The sequence below is a fragment of the Bubalus kerabau genome, chromosome 1, assembly GCF_029407905.1.
Source record: "Bubalus kerabau isolate K-KA32 ecotype Philippines breed swamp buffalo chromosome 1, PCC_UOA_SB_1v2, whole genome shotgun sequence".
NCBI classification, from domain to species: domain Eukaryota; kingdom Metazoa; phylum Chordata; class Mammalia; order Artiodactyla; family Bovidae; genus Bubalus; species Bubalus kerabau.
In genome coordinates this window covers 157,229,048-157,255,623 of record NC_073624.1, presented here as the reverse complement: position 1 = coordinate 157,255,623, position 26,576 = coordinate 157,229,048, and the positions used below count along the sequence as shown (strand labels likewise).

General features: G+C 49.5%; 2 long non-coding RNA genes across 3 annotated transcripts; one reads left to right on the top strand and one right to left on the bottom strand.

Annotated features, from left to right (window-relative positions):
- Positions 1 to 773: 773 nt before the first annotated feature.
- On the bottom strand, positions 774 to 22,612 carry LOC129621216 (uncharacterized). Its single transcript, XR_008699150.1, has 3 exons — positions 22,529 to 22,612; positions 21,510 to 21,641; positions 774 to 2,302 (listed from the first exon to the last, which is right to left on the bottom strand). It is a non-coding gene; the product is annotated as an uncharacterized LOC129621216 (long non-coding RNA).
- On the top strand, positions 19,708 to 25,930 carry LOC129621210 (uncharacterized). 2 transcript variants are annotated; one of them, XR_008699148.1, is made up of 4 exons: positions 19,708 to 20,049; positions 20,164 to 20,344; positions 21,823 to 24,425; positions 25,744 to 25,930. It is a non-coding gene; the product is annotated as an uncharacterized LOC129621210 (long non-coding RNA). The 2 variants fall into 2 exon arrangements; XR_008699149.1 differs by lacking the exon at positions 20,164 to 20,344.
- Positions 25,931 to 26,576: the final 646 nt, after the last annotated feature.

The following is a 26,576-nucleotide window of genomic DNA, read 5'->3' as shown; positions in this document are numbered from 1 at the left end:
CAGCTGAAAGTTTTTTTTTTTAATTTTATTAAAAATATAAATTGACATATCCAAAAAATTCAACAAACCCCAAGGCAGGATAAATACAAGAAAATCACATCAAAGCACATCACAATCAAGTTAATGAAAACCAATGTTAAGAGAAAATCTTTAGTCAGAGAAAAAAGTTTCCCTATATTGCTTATAGGGAAACTTAACTAAAAATTACAAAGACTACTCAAGAGAAACTATGCAAGCCAGAAGACAATGGAACAATGTCTAATGGATAAAGAGGAAGGGGAAATGACTATCAGCCCAGAATTCTATATCAAGTGATAATATCCTTCAAAAGTAAAGACAAAATAGAGAATTTTCAGATAAATAAAAACTTAGAGAAATGATTATCACTAGCAGACATGAATTATAAGAATTATTAACTAAAGTTCTTCCAGCTAAAATATCAGATAGAAATCAGGTCTACACAAGCAAATGAAGAGTATTGGCAATGCTCTTATGTGGGTAGATTAAAATGTACATTTTCTCATTTACTATTTTTAAATGTAGCTGACTACCTAATATAAAGATAACAGTATTCTGTGGAGTTTATAATGTATGTGTAAGTAGAATATATAACAACACTAGCACAAAGGACAGGAAGGGAAAAGGAATTACATTGTTGGGAGGTTTTTACATTATACATAAAGTGGTGTTATATTAATAGAAAGTAGACTTGATACAACTGAGTGACTTCACTTTCACTTTTCACTTTCATGCACTGGAGAAGGAAATGGCAACCCACTGCAGTGTTCTTGCCTGGAGAATCCCAGGGACGGGGGAGCCTGGTGGGCTGCCGTCTATGGGGTCGCACAGAGTTGGACATGACTGAAGCAACTTAGCAGCAGCAGCAGACTTTGATAAGTTAAACATGTATATTATGAATTCTAAAGCAATCACTAAAAATGTAAAACAGAGGGATAGCAAATAAGCTTACAGAGAAGGTAGAATGGAATTCTAAAGTGTGTAGCACTGACTACAAAACAAAACAGGGAAAAAAGTGAAACAAGGAAAAATAGAAAATAAATAGCAAGATGATATGTTTGAACCCAATCTACCAATGACCATTCCAGTTCAAAGGCCCAAGATTGACAGACTAGATTTAAAAAAGCAAGACCAAAATACACACTGTCTATAAGATACACACTTAAATACACAGATATAGACAGTTTAAAAATAAAGGATAGAATAAAATATACCACCCAAACACCAATTTCAAGAAGGTTCTATTCAGCATGGCTATAAAGTCAATGATACTGCAATAACTTTGTATGATGACAGGTGGTGACTGGGTTTATTGTGATGATCATTATATATTGGAATGTATATAAGTACCAAGTCACTATGCTGTACACCTGGAACTAACATAGGTAGATTAAATAGATTATATTTAAATTTTTTAAAGGTAGCAGTAAAAAAATGTTCTATTGTCAATAAAGCTCAATAAAAAGTAACAAAATCATTGTTTTAATTTTGGAAAAGAAAGTTCTATTAACTACATTGATATCAAGTTAAGTAGATTTCATAAAAAGGAATTTTACTTAAAGACAAAAGGGTATGGAAAAAATAAACAGTATGAACAATTTCACACCATAAATTCAAGGGCTTAGAGAAAATTCACAAATTCCTTGAAGGGTATAAGCTACCAAAACTCATTCAAGAAGAAATGGAAAGACTGAATAATCCTATATCTCCTAAGCAAACTGAATTTATAGTAATAATTTTCCTACAAAGAAAGTATCTGTTCCAAAAATTTTCCTGGTAAATTCTATTTTTAAAAATTAGAAATTTTTAAGTTATAAAAAAAAATACCAAATCTATCAAACTCCTACAGAAAACAGAAAGAGAAAACCCTTCACAACTCATGAAGCCAACTTATCTTGAAGCCAAAACCAGAAAAAAATATTAAAATAGAAACCTACAGATCAATACTTTTCATGGGGCAAAAACACTTTTAAAATATGAGCAAACTGCATTCAATGACATACAAAAAGAACAATACACTATGACTCAGGGATTTATCTAGGAATAAAAATTTAGTTTGATATTCCAACATCTGTGAAATCATATGATTATCTCAAAAAACATTAACTCAATTGACACAATTCAACATCATTTATGGTAAAAACTTAACCATATAGCAAGAATATATGCATGTACTTCTGGGACACTTTTTGTTGCATGAGGTCCAGGACCTTGCTTTCCTCCCTGTACTGGCCCTTCTCCCCAGGCTTCAATCATGCTGAGGCCCAGAAGTCCAGTGTCAGGCCTGGGGAAAAAAAAAGGGGGTAGCTGAAAGTGGATTCATTTTCCAAGTCAAAGGCTGAGTCTTTGAGTAACTCAGAAGTGGCCCAACATCCCCCAACCCAAGGTTCAGCGGGGAGGGTGGTAGGGGTGACTAGACTAGGAGTTCTAAAGCTCTTTCTGTTGATACTCTAGAATTTTCACTGCACTTCAGAAATTGTTCACTGATCCATAGATCCTCCAAGCATGGCAGGAATCTGGAACAAACCTGTCCTTCACTTACATGCAGAGAAACTGAGGCCCTGACAGTTCTGCAAGTGAAAAAGTAGAAGTGTTAGTCACTTAGTCATGTCCGACTCTTTGCAACCCAATGGACTGTAGCCTGCCAGGGTCCTCTGTCCATGGAATTCTCCAGGCAAGAAGACTGGGGTGGATAGCCATTCCCTTCTCCAGGGGATCTTCCCAACCTAGGGACTGAACTCAGGTCCCCTGCATTGCAGGCAGATTCTTTACAATCTGCGCCACTGCGCACAATTTAGAGGAAAGGCAAGAACTCTAGCCAGGGACAGGGAGAAGCAGCCACCACCCAGTCACCAAACACAGACTTCCTAGTGTCACCTTGGGTCTTATTTTTGATTATGAACATTTACAAACTTACCAAAAGGTAGAGATGGTGTCATTAATACCCACAAATATATAACTGTCATCTAGACTGAACAACTGCTAACATTTTGTACTATTTGCTTCTTTTTTTTTTGCTAAAATATTTTAAATTACAAATATCACTATCTTTCACACTTAAATTCTTCCCATTTCTTTTAAAAATAAGAACATATTCCTATGTCCATTACAATGTCATTAAGATGCCTAGCAAAATTTTTAAAAATTTCTTAATAATGCCCAGTCCCGATTTGTAGCAGATGCTGCTGGCATCCATCCCATCTCTCCTGGCCCTCCTCCCTGGGAGTCAGTTGCAGCTGCAGTGGGGCACACCCTTACACACCCACACTTCCAGCTCAAGCACCTGCATGTCCATTCGAGGGCAGGCTAGTGCTGCGAGACTGTTTCCCCATAAGGCGGCAAGCTCAAGGTGCCAGGCAGTTAAACCCCAGGAGCAACCCTCAACCACTGAGGGACAGGACTTGGTCACTAGGCACCCAAGCCTCCTTGCCCCTTGAAGGGACTCTGCTGAGTGTGCTGTGTGCAGTCACTAAGCGGGGCCCAATGCAGTTGAACTCTCACGGCCCACAGCAGGAGCCTGCCGCCTAGCTCAGCCTGCACTGATATTCCTCCCTGGCTGTGTCACTCTGCAGCCCTCACTGTGCTTCCTGGTAAACATCTCACACCCTGATTCCAGTCTCAGCATCCACTTGGGGGGGACTCCAAGCTAAGACAATGTTCAAATTTTTCCAACTATCTTAATCATCATGTGTTTTCAATAGGTGAAAACCAAGAGCCTAAACAATGTTGCGGGGGCTGGGTGGGGGGGGCGGGGGCGGGTGGTTGTGGAAGAGGTGGGCAGTCAGGGACAGTAAGAAGACATCCTCAGTTCTGTCACTGGGCCTGGGCTGCTTGACCAGAGGGACTGGACAGCTCTTGGTTTTGCCCACTCAGCTTCTGAGGTCCCGTCCTACAGAAACTGCTGCTTCCTGACTCTCCTCTCCTGGCCCTAAGGTGGGCAAGTGAGCCAGGCCTGGACAGTCAGGGTCCCCCAGTCCTCAGGCCACAGACATTTGTTCAGGGAGGGGCAATGGCCCTGGTGAGCCAAGGAGAGTGGGTGCCAGGATGTGGTTGAAACCACTGGGGAGAGAGCTTTAGTATCTTTCAGGCAGGATGTGAGCCTGGAGCTGCTGGGGCCATTTCTGCCACCTGTGGGGACAGCCAGCCTGAGGCCGAAGTCAACACAAAGAAACAAAGACTGAGAGATGGAGCTGACAAATCCATACAGAACCTGGGTCCAGTCATGCCTGACTCCTGGAACATGAGTCAATCACCTCCCTTTCCACTTAAGCCCGGCAGAGCTGAAGTTTTCTCCCTCCCAGCAAAAAAGTGAGGGCCGACTGCTACAGAGTCAGAATTCTTTGTTCTCTGGGAACCCCTGATTTCCCGCCTCAGTGGTGGTATCTGTGTCGTACACCAGATGTTCAAGGTGGTCAAGAAAAGTGTCTTGAATGGACCAGAACTCACCAGAAAACAAGGTCAAATTCCCTCCATCATCATCCCTTGCCTCCTTCCAGCCTGTTGTCTGCACTGCCTATAAAAATAGCCTGTGTGTGCCCATCACTGCTTTACGAGAATTCCCCAAAGACTCATAATACATAGTAGTTTATACCAGGCTGCGTCCCAAATTTATTTTAAATACAATAATAGCTGGCGAAAGGAGCAAGTCACTTCCCTGGGGAGTGAGCCTAGCCTACCGCCTACCAGCCACCTCTCTTGAAAGGGAAATTAATGTAAAGTTTAAAAATAAAATAAAATTAATTAATAAAAAAAAAAAAAAAAAAAAAAAAAAAAAAAAGAAAGGGAAATTACACGCTCTGGGAATGGCCGACCACTTGGAGACTCACAGAAACCTAGGAACAGTCCCCTTAGGGCCGCCGTGGGTGTCCTCTGGCAGGAATAGGCAACCGCTGGTCGAGCACCTCCTTCTGTGCCAGACATTGCACCAAGTGTTCCGCACACACCGTGTGTGTCTCCTGAAAACCATCTGGAGAGAAAGACCACTGTCCTTATGGGTTAACTAAGAGAACAGCAGGCCAGAGAGGTGAGTGATCTCCCAAGGGCACAGAACATTTGTGATGGAGCTGGTACGGGAGTCAATTCTAGGTCTAGAAAACATGCTTTTCCTGCAATGCCTCTATCTTCTCCCACTAACTTTAGTAGAGGTTCAGTAAGTATGCAATAGGGCTGTGAACAGAAATCCAATTGTCTGCACACTGACCCTCTAGACAGTTGACTGCGCGATGGGGCCACACAGATGCTGTCCACATACAGAGAACATGTTTAGAGAAAAAGGGCTTCCTGAACTGGCTGGGCTTCTTTTCAGTAAGTCTGGAGCAGGTACTGAGCACCCCTGCTTTTTTTTAACAAGGGTCCGAGGCGATTCTTGTGATTAAGCACTGTTGACAGTTGTACCATGGGGAGCTGCGAAAGAAAGCGCCCGTGACTGCTCTTACTCACATTGAAGTAGAGGGAACAGCAACGCCTAGTTACTGAACAGGGTGGGGGCGAGTGGGAGCGAGTGAGGGAGGGACCAAAAATGAAAGAATTTTACTCTGCCCATGGCAGCAAACAGAGGTGGGTTTTTTTTCCCCCTTGAACCAAGTGATGACTTTAGAGAGTTTTCATCTCTACCAAGACGTGTGTATGGGGCTGTTGAGCAGCTCTCACTATTTGGGAAAATAAGATATTTATTTGCATCTTCTATTTCACTTCTCTCGGCATCATCTCTGCTGCAAAGTTGATGGACAGAGCCTTCAGCTCAAAACTCAAGGAAGAGAGAGCCCAGGAATGCCTCAAATGTCTGCTGCCAATATCCAGTGTCCTGGTCCCCCTGTCGGTCCAGGGAGCCATGTGCATGCGTGTGACTCTCCGGGAGAGCCCAGGTGCAGATCAGGACAGGCTTTATCCGGAGCTATTCACCTGGACATGGGAGGAGGTCTTGGACTGGGAATATGGCACTGGAATCATGGAAGTGTATAAGCTTCCATTTCTACATCTGAAAATGGGGATGACAGTTGTATTGTTTCACTGTCTTCTTGTGATGATTCATCACAAGATGTAAGTAATGCATATAAAGTGCCTGCTGCTGCTGCTGCTGCTAAGTCGCTTCAGTCGTGTCCGACTCTGCGACCCCACAGACGGCAGCCCACCAGGCTCCCCCGTCCCTGGGATTCGCCAGGCAAGAACACTGGAGTGAGTTGCCATTTCCTTCTCCAGTACATGAAAGTGAAAAGTGAAAGTGAAGTCGCTCAGTCATGTCCAACTCTTTGCGACCCCATGGACTGCAGCCCACCAGGCTCCTCTGTCCATGGGATTTTCCAGGCAAGAGTACTGGAGTGGGGTGCCATTGCCTTCTCCATATAAAGTGCCCAGATTTAGCCAAAAATTTTGGCTATTATGCTACCTGTTGTTAATATTCTCATTTCATCTAAATGCAGATTCTACCTGCAAAGATCCATTTGCTTTTTCACCTGACTCTGAGCACATAATTATATAGTGTCAGGGGTGGAAGTACCTTCTAGAGATCCCTCATCTAGTCAAAGCTTTGGATTCCACAGATGGGAAAAAAAAAAAAAAAGAAAGAAAGAAACAGAGAGGTTCAAACACTTGAGAAAGTCACACAGACGTTGGTCTAGAGCCAAGACAAGCCCCAGCCCACCCAGCTCCCCGTTCCCCACTACCCCACCAGCAGGCTTGGCAATTTCTCATACTGCAGACATGGTGAGTCTAACAAAAATTTTGATGTATTTAAAAAAAAAAAAAGATTGATTTTGATGTTTTGAGGCTTCGTGAAACCAGCAATTTTAATCAATTTTTCAAAATTGCTAATTTCATCCATCCAAGGAACTCACACACAAACAGAAGGGCTGATTGAAATTTAAATGGCGGCTGGCTTGTTAGCTGAAGGCACCAGGCTGGGTATTTTCATATGCAAGTCTGCAACTGTGTCCCGGCCTGGCAGCAAGAGGAAGCAATCTCCGGGAGACACTCGAAGGCATTAAGAATTCAGGCAGCCAAAATGAGAAGCAACAACATGAAATGATAAAACAAAGACAGATCATTATTAGCGCCAACATAATGTGTTCCCGTGTCCTCCGATCTCATTTAGAGCCCTGCCCGTTGTCTATTGAAACTATAATTAGGATGATAGGAACCAGAGGATTAAAGTAACTTTCTCCCCCGAATTGCCAGGATTTCAAATGAGCGAGATGGGGAGGAGATAAACCTGGGAGAGATTTTAATATTCTGGGCTGCAGCTCCCAGGACAGCACAGGCTGGCAAACAATGGCTGGTTCCTGCCCGAGGCAGCCTGGGGAGGGATGTTACATCACTGTCTGCCCCACCTCTGGGATGGCAGGACCACCTCCCTTCCCAGCCAAACCCGCGCCTTTGTTCTTGATACCTTGCACACCATGACCCCTTCTGGGGTCTGACTTAGAAACCCTTTGCCAAGCCTCTCATTTCCCATAGCCTCTGCTGGCACGGCCTCTTCCCAACATACCTGCCCCATCTATTGCCTTAACCTCCTGTCTGGCCTCGAAGGTCCAGAAGGCAGGGACCACCCCCACCCTCCTCACCAACTCTCACTTGAGACTCTGGTGCCTTTAGTTAGAGGTTACTTTCCTGCCTTAGTCGGGCTCCTCATGGCCACCAAGGTGACCCTTCTCATCCCTTCTATCTAGAAACCCAATATGGGACCCACTCCCCCATCCACAGAATAGCACCAACCCCAGCAAACACTGAATCTCCTTCCCATCAGTCCCCATGCTGCCTCTCTGGCCCCTCCTGTCCCCCTCTGGTGGCACGGGACCACTTGCCCACCTGAATATGCTGCATATTTTGCACCTCAGTCTGGCGCACAAGGCTCCAGCCCACTGCTCCTTTATCTGGCAAAATTCTAGATGTCCTTTGCTGTCCCCTTCTCTTCCCAGAGCCCTGAGGGAGTCTATGGTTCCGTCCTCGGAGCAACCATAGGACTGTCCTAACCCTCCTCAAGCTGTGGCCCTCAGGGTTGGGGACCATGTGGCGAGCCCACAGCAGAATTTAGTTCTGCAAGGGGAGGGACCAGACCGAGCTCAGGCTCATGCTGGAATAGATGGAATCCAGTGCTTGGCCAGAATCATGAAATCAAAGTTCGGTTTATACTGGTCAGCCTGGACATGTTGGTCGGGACCGCAGAGGCTCTTAGCCTGGAGAACTTGTCCCTTCCTGTTTATGCTTTTCCCTGCAGGTCTCATCCACCACAGAGGGTTCCCTGTGTGAGTGTGAATGGGGGTGTGAGAGAGAGTATGTGGGAATGTGTGCCTGGGGTGGGGGCACACACACACACAAGGAGAATCCATACCAGCTGGGCCAAAAGGAACTCTCGCTTCCTGAGTTAGGCATCTATACAAGGGAGGAAGAGGGTCTGTCACCACCTGAGGTCAGAGGAAGAGTCAGCATCCAAGTTTCAACAACCGTTTGCATGAAATGTAATATTGCCTCTTCCAGGCCTTCAGGTTCCAAGTTCTCAGATGCCTCAAGAGCTGATCTGAAAGCGGCAAAAGAGCAGCATCTGACAGTCCCTTGTCAAGTGTCCACTGAGCAACCAGGAAATGCCAGCAATGGTGCTAGGGGCCGGGCCCTTCCTGGTCTCAGTTTCCCCACCTGTGAAATAAAGAGGAATCCAAGTGGCTAAGGGCCCATGCAGCCCTGACACTCTGACCTTTAGTTACTGCCCATTCAGGGTGTAGCTGCTTCATTCCTTCACCTGGGCCGGCAGGGGACAAGCTTTATGGTCCATCAGGGAGAACTCAGCCTTTCTGAATGGCCTCCACATGCCTGCACTTAGAGGGTGGAGTGATGGGGAATGGAAGCACTTCATTTCTGCTCGAGTGACAGGGAAACTGAAATCCAGGGAGGTAAAGGTAGGACCAGCTCGTCCCTGGAGAGGTCCCACCAGGACCCCAGGACCCTCCCACCTGGCCTCTTTCTTTTGTTCTCCTGCATAAAACTACTCATTGTCTCTGAGAGTTGTGGGGAGAGCAGAAAGCAGCTGAGAACCCCTGTCACTTTCCTCACCCCCTCCTTTAAAAGATAGGATTCCTCCACTCAGAGGAAAAGCATGTGCAAATGTGAGTTTTCTGTCTCTGCTTGGTGTATATGTGGGTGAGCAGGTTCACACGAGGGGGGACATGTGTGTGTGAAGGCAATTAGATGTGAACTGTGTGAGTGAAATCAAGTGAAAGTATATGGGTACATGTGTATGCATGTGAGTACACCAGCAGGTATATGTGGGCATGTCATTGTGTGAGCAGCATCATGACCGTGTATTCAGATGTACAAGTAGGGAGATGTATACCCATGTAGGTGTTTTTGTATGTTGTGGTTGGGATTGAGGAAAATAAAAGGCCATAAGAGGCACACCCTTCTTAAGGTGAAAACCGCATAGCCTGATCCCAATGACAAATGTCAATGGCTTTTCCCAAAACCTCTGTCAAATAAAATCATCCTCATTGGCTGACTCTGCTTCCCACATGACCTCACAGATCAGACAAGTTGCATCAGCTAACATCACATGCAGGTTCTCCCTTCTTGGATGCGTTCACTGGATTCCGGGCACCGAGGAAATCATGATGCAATTTCCTTAGAGTTACATGAGAGGCAGATTTCCTTCGAGTCAGGCAGATCCAGAGGCAGCTTCCTCACCTGCAAACTGCATGGATGGTACCCACCTGGTGGGGTTGCTGTGAGGCCCAAGGCCAGCACCTGGCACACCGTAGGTGCTCAGCCAGGTCACCTGTGCTTCACTCTGACCACTGAGGGACCTGGGCTTTGGCTGCCAGGCATCATTAATGCCCACTTCTTTGGTGCTGGACCAAACAGGCTTCGGCAGGGTCACCCCACCCAGCAGCCCTCATTGCACATCCCCATTGGTTGCTCAGTGCCCCAAAGAACAACGGGAATGCTTCCTACACTGCTTCCTCTGGTAAATACCTCTGTGACAGCTTCTTGGCAGGAGCAGCGCGCCAAGGTTAACATATGTTAAGAATATGTGCTGCAGGCAGCCCACCTCAAGGTGGAAGCAAGAGGGAACCGCACCTCCTCAGGGCCTCCCCTGAGCCCGCAGCCCGGAGAGCTGGTTGCCGCGGTGTCCCACGCAGCCTCACCCCGGCGAATCTCAGCCTGGGATAAATCTACCTGGTCATCTCGTCTGTCTTTCCCAGAGTTCAGGACACCCTCTGCTGCATCTCTGCCCAGTTAGCATCCAGCCTTAGCTTATATATACAACCACTCACAGGACACTCACCACCCCAAGGGGAAGCTAAATACCCTTCTAGCACTTTCTTTGGGCCAGGCTCCGAACAGGACACTAGCATGAAGTTGTGAGAAAGTCACAGCCATGCTTTCAAAGGGCTTGCATTCAATAGGTGAATTTCTAACTAACATCGTGCTGAGGGTAGCGACTGCCTGTACACGCTCCCATCAGGAGTCCTGCCCCACCTTTCCAGCATGTTCTCCACCCCAGAAAAGGCATGACCAGACATATGGCAGACCACAGTCTAAAGCTTTGTGACCCCAATAAGGTCCTCCCCCTGCCACATCACAATTTTACCTTCTTCACATCAGATATCCAGGACCGAGGGGAAGCTGAGTGTCACACTCACACAGCCACAGTAGTGTTTGGCCCCAGAAGCCCCCATCTTCTGGGAAGCACACTGGTCTTCCCAGAAGGCCAGAGTTGGGGTGTTCCAGGTTCTGAGAACAGACATCATTTGGTCAACTCGTGGATACGAACTCAAGGCTCTGAGAGGACTTGTGATTACTCCAGAGTCACACAGCTAGGGGAATCCCAGCTCTGGTTGTGCGTCTAGGTCAGCCTGCTACAGGGTTCCAGGGCTTGGTCGGTGAGGCCAGTGGACAGTGGCCTATGCAGGAGGCTAAGTTCATGGGCGGTTTCTACTGGCCATGATGCTGCTGAGAACGTCCTCTTAAGTCATTCTATTTATGAGTTCCATGTCTCAGTTACCATCCCATGATATCCATCATTTAGACTAAAAAGCCTCATTGACTGAATCTGTTTACACTAAGTGACATCTGTGCTCAGGGCTTCCAGGAAGAGTGAAGTGAAGATGGTTGTGGGGGCGGGGCGACAACAAAGAAGATGTAGTATTAATGTTAAACAATGCTAGCTGCTGCATTAGGGAAAAAAGTCCCAGAGACTTAATAGGATACAGTTCTGTCTCTTGATCATATTAAATGTCTAATGCAGGGCAGTAGGAAGCTCTGATCCACACAGTCATGCAGGGAACAAGGCTGACAGAGGATCTGTCATCATGGAACTGTGCCACTTGAATCACACAGCATCTGTGGTTGCTGCAGAGGGGAAAGAAGGGATGGAAGACTCCTACCAGCCCTTAATTGCCTCAACCAAGTAGTGACACATGTCACTTCTGCTCACAGTCTAGAACTAGTCAGCTGGCCCCACTTTCCAGCCAGGAGGGCTGGATATGTGAGGGATGACCATGGCATCTTTGATGAGATGTCTCTGGACATCTCATGTGGCTCTGAACTCATGGATGTGCCTCTGGACTCTCAGAGACTCACTGTCTCTGACACAGACATTTTGGCCCCACTCCTCCAGGGACTTACAAATTGGCCAGGGAGAGAATAAGCTGGTCCATGGGTTTGTGTGACACTGGAGGCCAGAGAAGGGAGAAGTCCATGAAGAGGATAAGGATAATTAGGGAAGGCTTCCTGTAAGAAGTTGACCTAGAAAGAGGTACTCATTCAACAGCAAGGTAGGAACAGATAAGGTCTGCTTGACAAGTCTCAGAAGAAGGAGGGTAGAAGCCATGTAAGAAGGGACTCAGGTCTATGGGGATAAAGAATGAAGCCCTTGAAAGACAGTCTAGGGAACTAGGTTGGGAAGGGGTGGGCAATTAGTATAAAATTGACATTTAGGGGAAGCAGAGGCTCCCTAGGGAAGATTAGAAGCAAAGAACATTTAAAAGGCTCTTCTGGGAATCCTGGAGAGAGGAGATGAAGACAGAGAAGATGGCACTGGGCAGGGACCAGACAGGAAAGACATCTTAAATGGAGCCGGCGAGTCCCCAGGACAATCAACCAGCTGGTGATGGAAATACCTCTGAGCCTGCAAAATCCTGACCTCCATCCCACACAAGAGCTTCTGGAAAAACTGCAGCATTAACCCCACAAGAATGTCTGTTCAACAACTGTGCTGAAAATGAGATGATTTGATTTGGGGAGGTAAAGTACATCTTGAAGTTAAATTCTTGGCTCTACTTTTAAAACCTCTCAAGTGGGTTAGAATAGCTGGCTCTTCCTTAATGGATGGAGCTGGGCACTCCCTTCCCCTACCAGCCACTTGAAAGGATGTGAGGATACATGAGGTCTCCCTTTGGATGGTACATTTCTCTTCTGCATGGGGGTCAGATTGCCCTGGGGCTCAGAGTCAGGGAGGGGACACGCCTGAGAACCTGGATTCTAGAAGGCAACAGGGAGCAGGCCCATCCCCTCTACAGAGGAATCTCTCACTCCTCAAGCCCATCTTCTGTTCAAGAGCCACTGACACAGTCCAGCACCCGGACTGTGTCCCGAGGTCACAGGTGGGAAAGAAGGGTGAGAGGGCATGAAGTCATGACCAGCAAAGACCTGGGAAGTGGCGGTTGCTTGGAGGGTAGGTGATCAGGTTTTAGTGATCTATATCATCTGCTTGGCTCCTCAGGGTAAAATTCCAACAGACAAGTAGACTCATTGGATTCACAAGGAGGCTCAACTTTCTAACAAATTGACCAACGAAATGGGCCACCTCAAGGAGAAGACTGCAGTCTCCAACACTGGGAGGCCCAGACACCAACTTCTCAGTTGTTATAAAAAGGGGTCAAACAGGAGTGAGGCTAATGCCCTGGCTATTCTGAAGTACTTAGGGGCTTATTCAGGATCCCAGTTACCTGACAAGTCTGCTCATTGGCATAGGTGGTGGCATGCCATGGATCACCACATTTGCTATGATTGCTAAGGCTGAAAAAAAGATCAAAGTTTGGAGGGATTTTTTCAGTGAGTGGATTCAGGGTTACAGCACCATTCTAAACTACATGTTATCTTAACATGCTTTCTCACGTGGCATGAAAAGAAACAAAGCTGTGGGTAGTTAGCATGCCAGAACACTGCTTTATCAGCAGCTGAAGTGAACAACCAATTCCTGATATGAGCTGACTGGGAATCAACACAGAGCATTATGGCCTCGAAAATAAGAAGGCAAGCACCACCTGTGTTCTCAGCAAAAGAAATGAACCTGAATTTGGAGAAGCCTTTAGATCAATCCTTTAGCATAAGAGAGACATCAAGGAGAGATGAACTACTTCAACACCACCACCAGAAAGAAAGCAAGCAAATCCTGAATGTGGGACATTCTAGTCTTCATTGAGCCAAAGGCAGGCAACATAAGGGACGGGGAGAAGAGGGCAGAGAAGCTGTTCTGTTAAGAGCCATGAAAACCAAATACAAAGAGAGGATCGAGTTTGGACCAAAGTCAAACAAAGTGCCTGGAAACAAGGACATTTTTCTGAACGAGCAGAAATATTTGAATGCAGGTTGGGGGCATTAGAGCAGTAAACACAATGCCCTCTGAGTTGTGAGTTTCCCAGGCTGGCTGGTGGGAACAGAAACTATAGTCATTCCCAAGTAAGCTCCATGCTCTATCCCTGAAAGTCCTTTCAGTGGTTTTTCCCGGGCCTCAGGCAGCCTCCTCACATGCAGACGCTGATGAGAACCCCGCCAGTGCTGAAGGGGAACTCTGTGCAGCTTTCTGGGGTCCCCTCTGTCCCTCCCCATCCAGCACTCCATCAACTGCAGTTTCCCTGCACCCTCCGCTCCATCCCCTCCAATCAGGGAGTCCACCAGCTCCTTAGGCCTCCCCTCCCTGTGAGGCAGCACGGGGCTGCTCCAGGCAGGTAACCAGGCGCCACGATAGAGCTCGCCTTACTGGTTTCCCTTCCCTCGGGGATCACAGCACTTCACTTACTGATGCCAAATGTCTTGAAAATTGCGGTTTCGTATGATCCATTTTTTGTTCAGACAGGAGGCTAGATCCAGTGCCTGTTATTCCAAGTGGCCAGAAGTGAAGTCCTCCCAACAGCTTCCACAAGTGGACAGAGCAAGAAGGACCATGTACATTTCACAGTCCAGGACTCCAGGGCTCTGAGAAGTGGATCAGCCTGCCAGCCCTGACTTACTATGGACTTTAGCCCTGGCCTGTATTTCAGGGCACTTTCTGCTGCAATAGGCTCCTCAGGTAGGCTCTCCTGGTAAGCCTTATGCTCTGCTGGGGTCTGCACCCAAGATGGGGCCTGGCCTTCTGGGGAAAGGCACTCTTTACTGGGGTCTGGAGAGCTGGTGCTAGCCTTTGCTAGTTGTGAGTTTCCGTCAGCAATTTTTTTCCCCTGTTATCAACACGAAATAAAATAAACATTTGTCAGACTGGAGGTTTTTGGCTTTCATGGACTGTTTCCCATCTGTCTCTTTCTTTCCTTCCCTCTGCCCACTCCTTACCTCTCATTCTCACCTCCTGCCTCTCCAGGCTCGACAGTGCCATTGCCATTCACCCCTAGTGCACGCAGACGCGTGCGCGCACGCACACACACACACACACACACACACACACAGGACTGTGTTCTTTGTTCCCGGAATCACTTGTAGTCTCTTTTCTTCTGATTGCTTTGCTTTCTTTCGCCCTTTCTCCCTCATTGCAGCTCTTTTCTGAGCATCTTTCTATACTCTGGCATGGAGCACCAGAATTCTCCTTCCAACCCTGCCCCTTGCTGGGTGACCTTGAGCAAATCACAAAAGCCTCGAAGCTTTTATTCTCTCTGAGCCATAAAGCCCCATCAGGTACTGAGGGAGTGGGACCAGAGCCCCTTCTACTGACCACCAGCTGCTGTGCTGCGTGAGGCACACCCAAGGTAGAGGTGCAAGGACCTGGGCAGGAGCCCAGGTTCTGCTGCTCCTGAGTGCGTGGCCCTGCATAAGTGCCCAGGCTCCCCGAGTGTCTGGTTTCTAACCTGTAAAGTGGACGGAAGGATCCTGCATGGCTGGTATTGTGGGCCAGGTGTTAGGACTCTCTGCTCCCCTGGGGTGACTTTCACATTTGACACAAATGCTTCACGGGGACTCATGTGGCAATGAGACGACCCCAATCAAGCCTGCTCGGGGGAGGGAGGGTGCGCTCTGGGGACAGAGACCCTGGCCTAAAGCCTTGCTGTCATCCTCACACATCACCCTGCTGCTGCTGCTGCTGCTAAGTCACTTCAGTCGTGTCCGACTCTGTGTGACCCCGTAGACGGCAACCCACCAGGCTCCCGTCCCTGGGACTCTCCAGGCAACAGTACTGGAGTGGGTTGCCATTTTCTTCTCCAGTGCATGAAAGTGAAAGTGAAGTCGCTCAGTCGTTTCCGACTCTTTGCGACCCCATGGACTGTAGCCCACCAGGCTCCTCCTTCCACGGGATTTCCCAGGCAAGAGTACTGGAGCGGGGTGCCATTGCCTTCTCCACACATCACCCTACTTAGCCCAATTTGCCTGATACGAAGAACAATGCTCATAGCTAAGAATACATATATATAAATTATTTTATCTTTTGGGTCATCTTTACTTGAGAAAATTAGAAAGATACAGTAGAGTGTATTACGAAAAATTAAGGACAAATTTTAAAACAACTCATACTCCCTTCACTCAAAGATAACCAATAACCTGATTTTTCTTTCTTTATATATATATAAATTGTTGTCATATACATTTTTCTCATATATATATAAACACAACTACACATATTTTGATATTATAGACAGGAAGGAAAACATATAGATGCCTGCTGTGGCAAGAATTTCATAAGTCACATCAGTATCTTTGCAAAAAATATCATTTTCATTATTTTTCTATATGTGGAGTTCGTTTCTTTCTTGAGTGCCATTCTCCCTGATGGCAGAAGTCCCAAGTAAACTCAGTCACTTAAAGCTTTCTCCTCAGTAGATGGAGATTTCAACACAGTTGGCTGAGAACTTTTCTCTCTCTACCTCACTGTTCCTGAAAGGCTGGTCTAAGATGCCCATGAGGCTGGGACAGGAGCTATGAATAGGGGTCCAGAGAAGGCACCTGGTCAGCTGTCCTGCACTGGGCCAGGAAGATCTCCTGGAGGAGGGCATGGCAATCCATGCCAGTATCCTTGCCTGGAGAATTCCATGGACATGCTCGGCTGTGGACACCCACGAGACCATCCATGTGTCCCCGCTGACCCAGGCCACTTGGTCCTCAGCCCATTCATGAGGCCCCTTCATGGTGCTGCCGCCTCCTGTGTCTCTCAACAAACACACACCTTGCTCAAAGGAGCAGGGAAATTTAGCTGCCCGTGGGTTTAAGGGCGGCTCCCACAGGTCACAGCAGCCTGTGGGAGAGGCCAAGGAGCCAAGGCGCCCAGAGAGAAGGAAGTGAACTGCTTCCTGCTTTACAAGGCCAGTTTGCCATGTGCCATTAACATCATGCCTGTCCATGTACCCAGCTCACCCTGTCCCTGTTTACTAATTACAACAACAAATACCAAGCTAGTGCTCTCTAGGGCAGGCACTGTACTAAGTCACTTTATGCATAACAACTCATTGCATCCCCACAACCACCCTGTCAGACAGATTATTGTTATCATCCCTGCTGTTATAGAAAAGGAAACTGAGCCCTCAGGAATTTAGGCATCTCATCCCAAACCACACGGCTGCAAAAATGCAGAACTAAGATTCCCCGCTAAAATAGCAGGACCCTGAGCTCACACTCATGACCAACATGTCACGTGCCCATGACTCCTCTGCATAAGCAGACACACAGACACATTTTGGGTCCTACTTTTTCACTTTAAGATTATAGCACTGGAACAACTGTTCTCAAATTAGGCCATTGGGAAGGATCAGAGTCCCAGAGATGCCTTCATCCTCCCCTTGTTTGGCTGGCCAGCATGGAGCATCCACCAGGGGCATGCCAGGCACCACGGTACCGAGCAGAACCAGGCATGGTCCCTGCCTGCCCAGGCAAATCCAGCCCCTGGGGAGGGAGATAAATGAGATTTCCCCTGGTAAGACAGGGAGGGTGACCACCATGCCTCTCTCACAGAGCTGCTGTGCAGACAAGATTAGATAATTCGCCTAAGTGTGCAGCACACGCCTGCATATGCCACTGGATACATATCACCTATCAACAAGATTTTAAAATGTCACCACCCCATGATACAGGGCAGAGGAGAATGGCATGCCTTCCTAAACGGGCGCAGTTGAGCAGTAACCTAGGGAGGAATTCATTGGAACCAGCCACCAGAGAGCAGATGCTTCTGCCCACCTGGGAGCTGCCCAGGGCTCATCCCAGCCTCTATGATAGGACGGGAGGGAGGCAGGTTAGACAGTGCTCCAGCCACGGATCTGCCACAGCGCCAGGAATCCCCAGTCATTTGAGGGTTCCTCCTCAAGGCTTGTAGGCTCCTGGGTGTTCCCTCCCATCTCTGCATAGCATAAACAGAGAGAAAGTTAAAGGGTCCATGGGGCAGCTAGCTGGGCATTGGTGGAGAGGAGTTCCAGCCCTCCCACAGGACATGGAGCAGCTAGTCCTATGTGTGGGTCTGGAAGCAACCACCATGCCCTTGTTTACAGCGTGAGTGAAGGAGACATAGGCCAGTTGCTGGGTGTCTTCCAGCCCCCGTGAAGTCCGCCTTCCTGCTGCTGCTGAGAAGGGCCCTACACAGAACGCCTGGAGGCCCGCCAGAGGTGGAGGCGGAGCCTGCTTGGCACCAGCTCCTGGGAAAAAAAAGCTGCAGAGAGCAGCCAATTCCCAGAAACTGGAGCCCGGGGTCTTCAGCAGCGAGGACCAGACTGCTCTCCCCCAAGCTGCAGGCCTGGGAGGAGCGTGTGGGCAGGGAGACAGGGCACTGTGAGTGGCACATCCAGGTCTGAGAAAGGCCATCCCAAAGTCCCCAAGAGCTAAGCACTTCTGCTTCCCGGCTCCCTGCCCAACCCCCAAGTCCCAAAAGCTGGCAGCCACGCAGGGCTCTGGCCCTGGGGTGTCAGCCAAGGCTGACCCAGGCATAGGGATTTCACAGCAGGAAAGAAAAGCTGCCCCTGTCCACTTGCAGAGCTGGTCCCACACCATGCCTTTGTCCTCAAGGAGAGCTGGTCACAGGCCCCTGTCCCCAACTGACCTCCAAGCAAGTGGAGGCTCAGAGGGTGGAGGTGAACTGTCCGAGATCACAGCAACAGGCCAGGACTCGCAGCCCGCCCTCCTGCCTCACTGCCTGCCTTCTCTCTCAGTCTGTCCACACTAGCTCTCCAGGCCAGGTGGTAAGGCCACACTGAGAGCTTCATGCAGTTAGCTCTAAGTGGCACAGGGCGGGATGAGCGCCTGAAAGGGACAGACAACCTGGCTTCCAATCCCAGTCCTCCTGCCCAGCTGCTGTATGGCCCCAGGCAAGTTTATTTCCCTCTCTGATCTGTCTCCTCATCCAATATAGAAGATTGATACCTGGGATCCGTCACACAGACAAGGCTGTGGTAGACAGCGAAGGAGCTCAGGCATCGCACAGTGCTGACCGCAGTCACTCTTTCATGCTTTGTGAGGCTAAACAGAGGCAGGACCTGGGTCCAGCCTAAGCCGGCTGGGGCCGAAGCCATGAGAACAAAGACAAGCTCTCCATTTTCTCAGCAGGAGATCATGAGCCCAGCCACTCACCTTTCTGGGCATCAGTTTTGTAAACGGATACAACACTCAGAAGGTTGCTGTTATGATTAAAGAGCAAGTGTAAAACACCCTCAAGAAGGGTAACTATTAGCATAAATATTACCCTATTGGAGATCAGCCCTGGGATTTCTTTGGAAGGAATGATGCTAAAGCTGAAACTCCAGTACTTTGGCCACCTCATGCGAAGAGTTGACTCATTGGAAAAGACTCTGATGCTGGGAGGGATTGGGGGCAGGAGGAGAAGGGGACGACAGAGGATGAGATGGCTGGATGGCATCACTGACTCGATGGACGTGAGTCTGAGTGAACTCCGGGAGTTGGTGATGGACAGGGAGGCCTGGCGTGCTGCGATTCATGGGGTCGCAAAGAGTTGGACACGACTGAGTGACTGATCTGATCTGATCTGATTGGAGACAGCCGAGTAGCCCCACTTGACTTCTTCAGGCTGTGAAAATAACAAACATCTTTTGACACTGAGTTTAATACATAAAAGGTTGTCCTAGGCCAAGGCCACCCCGCTCCCACCCCGTGAGGCAGGGAGATGAACCCAACCACCTTCAGTTTTCTGTTTGCAAAACTGAAGACTGAGGCCCAAACTTTGAGGGATGACTAAGTGAGACTAGGATTCCCATGTCTAAGCTGAGAGTAGACCCAGGGGTGCACCGACTCCAGACAGACAGGGAGGGAGACATGGGGTGCGCTGGCCCCATGCACACCAGAAAGGGGACCCTGGGATGCACTGGCTTCACACAGACTGGTTACAGAGCAGAGGAGCTTTTCAGAGCAGCTTCACAAAGAGCTAAGTTGGAGACCAAGAACCACCAAATCCTCCACGTGGCACAGGCAGGCCCAACTGAAGCCCCCTCCCCCCACCGCCTGTGGCTCAAGCCCATCTGGCAACCCTTTAAATAGGGCAGGAGTGTTTATAGGCTGCAGGCCTTGGCCCGGAAGCCTGAAACTCCTCTGCTTCCTCAAGGCATCCGGCAGCCAGGTGGGGTGGATCCAGGGCTGCAGGATGCAGTGAGAAGACCCAGCTGGGCCCGAGACTTCCCTCTTCTCCCCAGGTGGAGATCAAGCCTGCTATTGCCCCGGGTCAGCTCTGGTATTTTGATCCTAGGAGAGGTCTTGGGGGGAGGGTAGCTGCCGAGAACTGGGTAGGAATGCGGAGACCCTAGGGTGCAGGTGGAGCTGTGCGTGTGTGCTCAGTCACTTTACCCATGTCTGACTCTTGGAGACCCCATGGACTATAGCCTGTCCGGCTCTTCTGTCCATGGGATCCTCCAGGTAAGAATACTAGAGTGTGTTGCCATACCCTCTTCCAAGGGATTCTCCTGACCCAGGGATCGAACCCTTGTCTCCTGTGTTTCCTGCATTGGCGGGAGGGTTCTCTACCCTTAGGGCCGCCTGGGAAGCCCGGAGGTACAGCCAGGTGTGCAATGGCCTGTGGGTATGCCAGTCACCACTGCTCTGCTAGGAGGTGAAGAGGAGCCACAGGAAGGAGGGCCAACACCTGGGAGGCTTTGCAGGAAAAAGGGAGCTGTCAGGAGGAGCAGAAGAGCAGCTGGACCCAGTTCCAAAGGTCTGCACGGAAAGAAACATGGGTGCAGAAGTCTTCGCTCAAGTATGGGGACAGCTGTGCCAGCCAGGGATCCCCAGAGCTAGCCCTGCTGTGAGGTGCCCTGTGACTGGCACCCTTGCCTAGTGCTAGAGTCAGTCACCTAGAGTCCACCTTTGTGGGAGAGGAAAGGTGGCCTACCTGCCACAGCCAACCCTCCATCAAACCCCGCTGAGCTTGCCTACTCCCTGTGCTCTGGATCTGCCCACTTCTCTTGACCCCACTTCCATCTCCCCTGCCCACCCCACATCGTCTCCTACCTGGACACTGCCCCAGCTTCCCTACTGGTCTCCCTGCGTTTCCTCTCCACCCCCTACAATCCATCCATCCCTCCCCTTTTCCACGTGACAGGGGCTCCCCACTGCATCTCCTCTGCTGACTTCTGGGTCCTCCAACACTTAGCACATTGCCCAGCATAGTAGGCACTCAATAAACATTTGTTAACTGAATGAAAGGAAGGAGGAAAGGGAGGGAGGGAAGAGCAGCAAGGCCTCTTGCCCAAGGGAAGTCAGACACGAAAGAGGGAATCCGGGAGGTTGGCACAAACGCCAGGTCAGCCAGAACATTTCACTCCCCTCATTTTAACCCAGGTGGCAAGCCTGCTGGGCACCAAGCTGGGCTTGTTCTTTCCTAGAGTCTGTGAAACGAGCATTATAAGGGGCCCCTGCGGCTTCCTGGTCCCTTCTCCCTCTGTGACAAGCCACTCTGCAGAGCCCACGTGGGCAGTCAAGTTTTCACTCAGACACCTCCAGGGGCAGCTCACAACCCATCAGCACCACCCATGTTGAGTATCCTCTGACTCCCAGGACTTGGACAATCCCAAAGAGGGTTATTCAGTGACATGCTTAAGCTGACCAGCACCCTCACGGTAGAAGTCAGCTGTTCAGGTCCCCAGATCCCCTTTCTCCACAGACCTCGGCCACTGCTCTGCCAGAAATCAGCGCCTCTCCCCACCCACCCTGGCTGCCTGCTCTGGCCTCATGCCAGTTGTTTAATGCCGCTCCTTGAGTTTGGAGCCCAGAACTAAACATAGCTTTCGTAGGGGCCCTGGAGGGAAGCTGGCCAAATGTGGGAAAGCTGACAAGGAGAATGAACACCTCACATTTGTGCCAGGGGTGGACGCCATCACCTGGTGATTTAGACGTTCTCAAGAGCTGCCACTGGGTGAGGGGAAGCTTGACCTCAGGCAGGGGATGGGGCTGGTCTTGTGCTAGTGCTAAGGATGTATTTTGTCTGTTTCCAAATTCGCCACTGGCTCCACCTGAAAAGAATGGAGAGGGAGCCACGTTGCAATCCTCTGGCGCCACCTCGTCTCTTCCCCACCTGCAGACAGCCCATCACCCCACACTGCCGCCCACTGAAACAGTCTTCCAGGGGAGCTATGGGACCTCAATGCAACCAGGGTGAGCGGTTACTAAGATCTTAATGTATCATTCTTCCAGATGAATTAGCATCGGCAGGATCCAGGATTTAAGCCAAAGCAGCAAAGCAATGATGAGGGGATTTCCGGCGCTGGCCAGCAGATGGGGGCTGAAGAGAGGACCCAGGAACCCTCCCAGGATGGTTGAGACCATTCCAACATCGTCAGCATGACAGACGCAGGCCTGGGCTTGGCCAGGTTCACCATTCGCTAGCTGTGTGGACCCATTGCTGAACACTTCTGACCTGGTTTCCTCATCTGTACACTAGGAGTGATGCTCCCACTTGTACCAAATGGATGAAGGGCAAGGACATAATGAGGTCAACCGCCTAGCACAGAGTGGGTGCTTTGTCACCATTTTCCTTCCCCCTGCCGCATCCCAAGCACCTAGGCCATTTTCCTGGAGGAGTGGACAGAGAAAGGGCTGGAGCAGAATGCATTATACTCTGGTTATTTCTTACAGCCTAAGGTCATCCCAACCCTCCCTTTACTTTTGCCTCAGGGCAGTCTGCAGAGTCTAAGGGGGCTCTGAGGATCAAATGGGTCCCACCCCTAGTCCCTTCACATCCTGAGAACTCCATGCCAGAGGTCCCCCAGAGTTGTCCCCGGAGACAGGGCTCAGCATCATGTCTTCGTCCTCCTCCAGCTGGCACTGAGTCCAATGGTTTGTTAATCTAACTGCCACCCCAAAGCTTGGTGACCGAAAACAAGCCTGTGTATATCATCACCTCTCATGTTCCTGTGGATGCACTGGGCTCAGCTGGGCAGTACCCACTCCAGGTCCCAGATGGGACTTCAGTCAGATGTCCTCTGGGGCTGAAGTCATCTGAAGGTCTGATTGCTTGGACAGCCCAGATGGCTCCCTCACGTGCCTGGGCTGTCATCCATGAGAGCACCCACACGTGGCCTCTCCACGTGGTCTGGCCATCTTATAGCCTGGCCACTGGCTTCCTAGAGGGCACACCACATCCAAGAAAGCCAGGCAGAAGCTTCAAGGCTTCTTACGGCCTCCTCTTGGAAGTCTTGGTACGTCACTTTCATTGCATTCTGTTGGTCAAGCAGGCCCAAGCTCAGCCCAGATCCAAAGCAAGCAGGATAGGAGTCCACCCCCAGATGGGAAGTGGGTAAAGTCACAGAAGAGCATACCGCATGGAGGTATGGCAGGCATGTTTGGAAAAGACAGCATTTTGTGCCCATCAGTCTGTTTTTCCCAGGCAAAGAACTTGTGCTAAAGGGGTAGGGGGAATGAGCACTGTCCCAGGGGTCAGACAGATCTGGCCTTACTGGCAGCCCATCCAGGGGCCAGCCAGTAGTCACCGACAGTGCCAAGGCAGCAGTCTCTCCCAACTAGCTCTGAGTGTTTCCCCTCTTGCATCAGGGGTAGTTGTAAAGATGAAATGAGGTCACCTGCTTCTTCATTCTAGTCTAACAGCTGTTCATCAAGCACCTGGTTTATTCATTCATTCAACAACCATTTGCTAAGACCACCCAGAGAGGAAATCAGTATGGCCAGGGTTTGATGGAAGACATGTGCTTGCTCAGATGACTACAAAACACTGCCCAACGCAGCAAACCCAGGTAGACAGTCGATGGGGCGCAGGCAAGAGGGAGGTCGGCTTCGGTTAGGGAAGGAAAAATGGGGGAAGGCTTCTACCAACAAACACATGGGGGAAATGATGGAAGGCTTCTACCTTCAAACACAAACCTCTACTTGAACCTCTTCTTGAAGGACCCATGCAGGTCTCCCAGGAGGTAAAGAGGGAAGAGGAAAGGTCCGCAGGTGAAGCAGCGTATGAGAAAGTACGGCAGGTTTAGCAAATGGCAGACCACCTGGATGGCTGTAAGGCAGAGAGGGATGAGGAGTGGGCGTGGGGATACGGTGAGGAAATGTAATGGGGAGGGGGATAGAAAAGTAGGGATCTGAAGGTTATGCAAAAGTTTGGACTTCAAACAAAGGAGAAGTCCTTGAACAATTTTATCATGATCAAACCTATCCTCTAGGCAGTTCAAAAGGGTATGTTGCATAGAATGGCTTAGAAGAGAGTGACACAAAAAGCAGCAGGATAATGTTATTTATTATTCGATTACTGTATTTAATTACCAGGTTCCAGGCCCTGCTCCAGGCTCTTTTACAATCACCAATCTACTAAACTTTATGACAAGTGTATAATCTAGGTAATATGATTATCCCCATCTTACAGATGAGAACACTGAGGCACAGACAGGGAAAGTTATTTGCCCAAAGTTACCAGGCAGAGACGAGGCAGAGCTGAGAGCCAACCCGGGTGTCTGGCTCTATAGTCTGCCTGTTTCGCGGCGGGCTTGCTCTGCTTTGCCGTAATCCAGCTGAGAGACACGGCAGTGCCTCAGCAAGGGAATGGGAGGGGCAGGGCAGGTGTTTCTTGTCCACCACCGAGTTCCCAAGGGCTGACCCAGAGCCTGGTAGGAAATAGGTGCTCAGCGACCACATGTGGGCAGAGCACAAGCAAAAGGAAGGAACCCCACAGCCCATGCTGAATCTCCACATCGCAAGGATTACAGGCCTTCTTTCACGGGGCATCCTGACCATCATATCCCCCATCAGCCCAGCCCACCAGGCACTGGAGATGCTGATTGAGAAATAAGGTGCTGAGCTGGCCCTCAGACTGACAGGCAAGACCCCTCAGAGACTTGGGCAGACAGATGCAGACTCATTTTGTACTGTCTGCCGCAGTGTCCAGGGACTCCAGGGACCCCAGAACCAAGTGGCACCTCCTCCACAGGGAGCCCCAGCCCCCTCCCCTACCGCTGCCTCCACCTCTGTCCCCTCCCATCCCCTTGCAGAGAGTGCTAACAAAAGCACTGAAATGAAGCCCGTTTAGGGCTTAGAAAGAGTCCCCTGCTGGAAGGATGTCTGCAGTCGAGCTGAGGAGGCATCACTCTGCAGCACACGCTGAGGGTCTGCTGGGAATTTCCTGAGGGGCTGGTGCCGAGAGAAGCAAAACGGATGCTCAGGAGGGACAAGATGCACTTCATAAATAGTTAGCGCCATCCAGGTACAGAGGCAGGCTCTCCCTGGAGCCAGGAATTAGAGGCGCCTGACTTGTCTCATGAAATCCTCAGTAACTGTGCCGTCCATCAGGGCTCCAGCAAGAGCCCAGCTCTCTGGCTCCAGCTCTCCTGTCTTCCTTCTTGCAAGACGTGCCAGTGGGGAAAGACCCAAAAGGGGACGGGAGTACAGACACAGGGCTTGGTGAGCAGTGAATGACTGGGCAGGTCAGAGCATCCTTTCATTCTGAGGTCAAAACCATGGAGGAGTGATGGAGGGAGGGAGAGGGAGGACCTTTTCATTCTTAACCAGCTACCTGAACCAGTGATCAGAACCCCACAAAGCACAGCCCAGCAGAGGGTCTATTAAGAAGCCAGTGGTTTATTCCATCAGCCCTGAGGGAAATTTACTGCATGGACCATTCATATATTTTTCCTTGAAGCAAGCTCTGTATCTACAACAAAGGAGGTCTAGGAGAGAAGACAGACCTCAGTTTTTATAGCTGAGCTCATGACACAGAGTGTAAATATTCAAAAATGCAAGAAACAAGTTCCAGAATCTCCTGAAAAGATGCATGTCACCAAATACAACCCTTTTTTATTTTTAAATTCACTTGGATAAGATGCCACGGAGCATATCCATCAGACCTATGGGTGCCCCCATCAGATTGGTCTCACCCTGGGACACCATTTGGCTCCTGGGACATTGATGGACCAGCAGGAAGCAGTGTGATCACTAAGAGCAGCAGTGGAAGCTCCTGAGCCTGAATTTCTTGAGTTTTGCTGTGGCCAGGACACAGCACCTGCACGGCTGTGAGAGCACGGCCAAGTGTCTTCATCTCACACACTCGTCTCCACTCCTCTGGGTCTCAGAGATTCCTCGAGACACTAACATTCAATGATTCTTATCTTTCAGCCCTGCTGCTGCTGCTGCTGCTAAGTCGCTTCAGTCGTGTCCGACTCTGTGCAACCCCATAGACGGCAGCCCACCAGGCTCCCCCACCCCTGGGATTCTCCAGGCAAGAACACTGGAGTGGGTTGCCATTTCCTTCTCCAATGCGTGAAAGTGAAAAGTGAAAATGAAGTCGCCCAGTCGTGTCCAACTCTTCGCGACCCCATGGACTGCAGCCTACCAGGCTCCTCCGCCCATGGGATTTTCCAGGCAAGAGTACTGGAGTGGGGTGCCATTGCCTTCTCCCATCTTTCAGCCCTGGTCAACTCTAAATCCCCTGAGAGATGTCCAGAAAGAGAATCCACTGACTGGACCTCAGGGCATCAGTTCAGCCCAGAGATCAAGATAGGGTATTTTGACCCTGACCAAGAAAGGGGTTCAAGTGCTGGAGGCTGGTCCAGGAGTCGGCCAGGGATGAGACCTATCTCATCCAGCTGGCCACTCAGGCTTAGATGTTGCCTGACCACCACCCACCCCCTCTACCCACCTCACAAAAACCTGAAGGAACCAAGTGATTATGGCCTTGGTTTTCTAATCTGTAAAACAGAGTTTTATTTCTTTGTTTTATCATAAAACAGAGTCACTGTGTATATCAAGCCCCACTGGTTACATGTTCCTATCCTTCCTGTCCCTTCTACATTATTTTCCCACAAGATGGATAGCAAAGCTACCAGACAGGAGTCTGAGTTGGGGGAAGCCTTTTCAAAGTTTTAGCCCTGGCAGACTGTGGACCACAGCAGGTCACTGGATTCTCCCAACCCAGGAGGAGGCCAAGCAAGGATGATAAGTCCCATTGC